The sequence below is a fragment of the Oryx dammah genome, unplaced genomic scaffold (assembly GCF_014754425.2).
Source record: "Oryx dammah isolate SB20612 unplaced genomic scaffold, SCBI_Odam_1.1 HiC_scaffold_1, whole genome shotgun sequence".
NCBI lineage: Eukaryota > Metazoa > Chordata > Mammalia > Artiodactyla > Bovidae > Oryx > Oryx dammah.
The window spans coordinates 58,966,254-58,969,385 of NW_024070185.1; positions in this window are offsets into that span (position 1 = coordinate 58,966,254).

Genomic DNA, 3,132 nt, shown 5'->3' on the forward strand with positions numbered 1-3,132 from the left:
TTTTTTTTTGCCCATTATATTTCCTGCAAGACAAAAGAAGTTTTCAGATTCACTTCTACTTCAGTCTCATCTTCCCTCATTTTGCATCCAGAATCATGACTGGGCTGTTATTGGAAAGTCCCTTGAGTAACCACTTAAGTTTGGTGTTGTGCTAGGCAGTGTATAGTGCATTTCATTAGCCTGGTGCCAGATTCCTAACTTCTTACCAGTAACAGGTGTTATCATGTGTGTATGCATGAATGTTCTCATATACATGCACATACCAAAGTACACAGACAGTAGAACCATAAGTCAGTATATGACTATGAATATGTCTATTCAGTATATTTTACATTATGAGCAAGCCAAATACATTTGGGAGTGGAAGATGAGCGTGCGTAAATTCATAGCTAGGATAAAAGGTTAAGAGACAATATCCTTTGCCATTCTATATTCAGATGAGGAGGAGAGGAACCATTCTTCTGGAGAGGAAGGGACAGTTTGAAGGCGACTGAGTTTCAAGAGTTGAGAGACATGACTTGTAAGCTGTGGTGAATGGCGAGAGGATGGGATGAAGGGGCCAGAGTCTGAAGAATAGATAGTTGCTGTACCCAGACAACTCATATTCTCTCTGGCAGAGAACATAAAAGATTCTTTGGCTGTAGTACCAATTTCAACCATAGTCAGGTTTCCATTGATAACCTATATTGAAATTGCCCTGTGTTGTCACTGTACCATTGGAACTATTACCAAATTTTTCTTTTTAACTTTTTCTGCTTTTGAATTGCTGTGTAAATGATACCCCCACCACTAATAATTAACCCCCAGCTAAACACCATTAATTCTGAGTTTCTTATCTATTTAGATGGTATAATTTTTCATGCTTGTCCCACAGTCTACTTGTGATAGTAGTAACCTTTGAAATTCCATTTATGACTTTCATTTTTATCTCACTTGTAAATTGTTCTTTTCTTAAAGTTACAGACTCAAAACTAGATACTGAGAAGGCATCTACTTCTTTATTATCTCTGAAATATGACCAAGGAGGTCTTTGCTTGACTGTCTATACTGAATGGAATGGATCACTGCCATCTGTAGTGGAAGCAGCCCATTCTGTGGTCAGCTAGCTTTAAGTTACTCGTGGGTTGTTCAGCCGAAGTCTGCCTTGCTAGCATCTCATCCATTCCCACAGTTCTGCTCTTTGAAACAGTATGGGGAAATTGACTTGTTTTTCAATGCAGCAGCTCTTTAAAGATTTGAAAGTTTGTTTTTTGTTAGCTATTTACGCTTTTTTCCTTTACTCTCGCACAGTTCAATAGAACTTTTCTATTATGCTGGAAGTGTTCTCTACCTGTCGTGCCTAATCAGTAGCCACTAGCCGCATGTGCCTGTTGAGCACTTGAAATGTAGCTAGCGTGACTGAGGACTGGAATTTTAAATTTTAGTTAATTTAAATTTAAATGGCCAGATGTGACTCTTGTGTTAGTGTAGTTCCAAACTCCAGGAGTTAGTACACTGTCACATGACTGGCTGTCTTTCGGCTGCTCCAGAAATCTTATGGTCACCTCAGACATAGTAAAACATGTGTAACTGAGCTCTTTATCTGTCTGGAGGCCAGTCTTACATGTGGTCACAACTGGAAATGAAACACAAACCCAACCCCAAAGCCCTGATGAGTAATGTCAGTTTTTACTGGACGTTTCTTAGAAGAGATAGAAGAGGAAGGTTATATCTCATCTCCTATATTCCAAAAGCAACACTGAAAACAAAAATCCCTCCTTTAATCTCTGTCGCCAAGAGTCCCTGAAGTCCCTCTCGCTTATCTTTCCCCTTCCTTCTCTTCTCTGACCTTGCTCCTCCGTGCTCTTAGAGCACCACCTTTGCCCCCTTCTCCTTGAAGAAGGGTTCCTGGGCGTGCACTTCCTCCAGCTCCCCTTCCCTTTCATTGTCTCTGCTCAGTGAAGCCAGGGAACTTTTTCTGGATCCATCTTTCTTGGGGGGTGATTAGGGCTAGAAGGTCATAAATAATTATATTTTCCCTTTCTTCACATAATTCCTGATTTCTTTCTAAGGTCCTCTCATTTTCTTTTTTTTAATCATTGCTGAGAAATCCTTATTTATCACTGTTGAGAAGAAGTGTCTCTAACATTTTGTTTTCATTCCAGATCTATTCTTGGCAAATTCTAAAACTACTTCTTCACAGTTTCTTCATCTTCTTTCTTTTTGCTTCTATGATACTCTAATAGATTTATGTTCTCTTCACTGGTCTTCATGGCCTACATCCACCAGGGATGCAGCATTCGTTTCCCACTGGGGTCACTCTGCCTTGTCCTCCCTTGATTCCCCTCTTAGCTCACCATTGTTGCCCATACCTGCCTCTCTTTATTATCTGTTGTTTTCATCTCCTCCTTATCTGCGTGTGTACTAAGTCGCTTCAGTCATGTCCAACTCTTTGTGACCCCATGGACTGTAGCCCGCCAGACTCCTCCGTTCATAGGATTCTCTAGGGAAGAATACTGGAGAGGGTTGCCATGCCCTTCTCCAGGGGATCTTCCTGACCCAGGTAACGAACCTGTGGCTCTTATGACTCCTGCATTGACAGGCGCATTCTTTACCACTGGCACCACCTGGGAAGCCCACCTCCCCATCTGTATTCTTTTTAAATCACTATTTAAAATAATCATTTAGGGGCCTCAAGTGATTCCAGGGGGTCTCCTCAGTCTCTGTACTATGACCTAAGAATATGTAGGTAGCATTGATTTCCGTGGATTGGGAGGTGATGGGGTTGAGGGGCAGAATGTCCTTTCAACCATGGCATTACTAATGTTTTGGGCTGGATAATCCTTTGTTGCAGGGGTAGTTCTGTATACTGTAGGATGTTTAGCGGCATGCTTAGCCTCTACCCACTGCATGTTAGAGGTACCTTCTCAGATGTGACAGCCTAAAGCATCTGCAGACATTGCCAAGTGTTCCCTGGAGGGAAATTCTGTCCCCCACTCCCACCGCATTCAGAACTACCATGCAGAATATCAGCTTTCTGAAACTGATCAATGGTGATACCTTTTCTCCTCAACTGCTGATGTGTTTGCTTAGCCCGAGTTTTCAAAAATGTAATCTTTGTCTTAGGAGGTAGCTTCTTAAAATTTCAGGTTC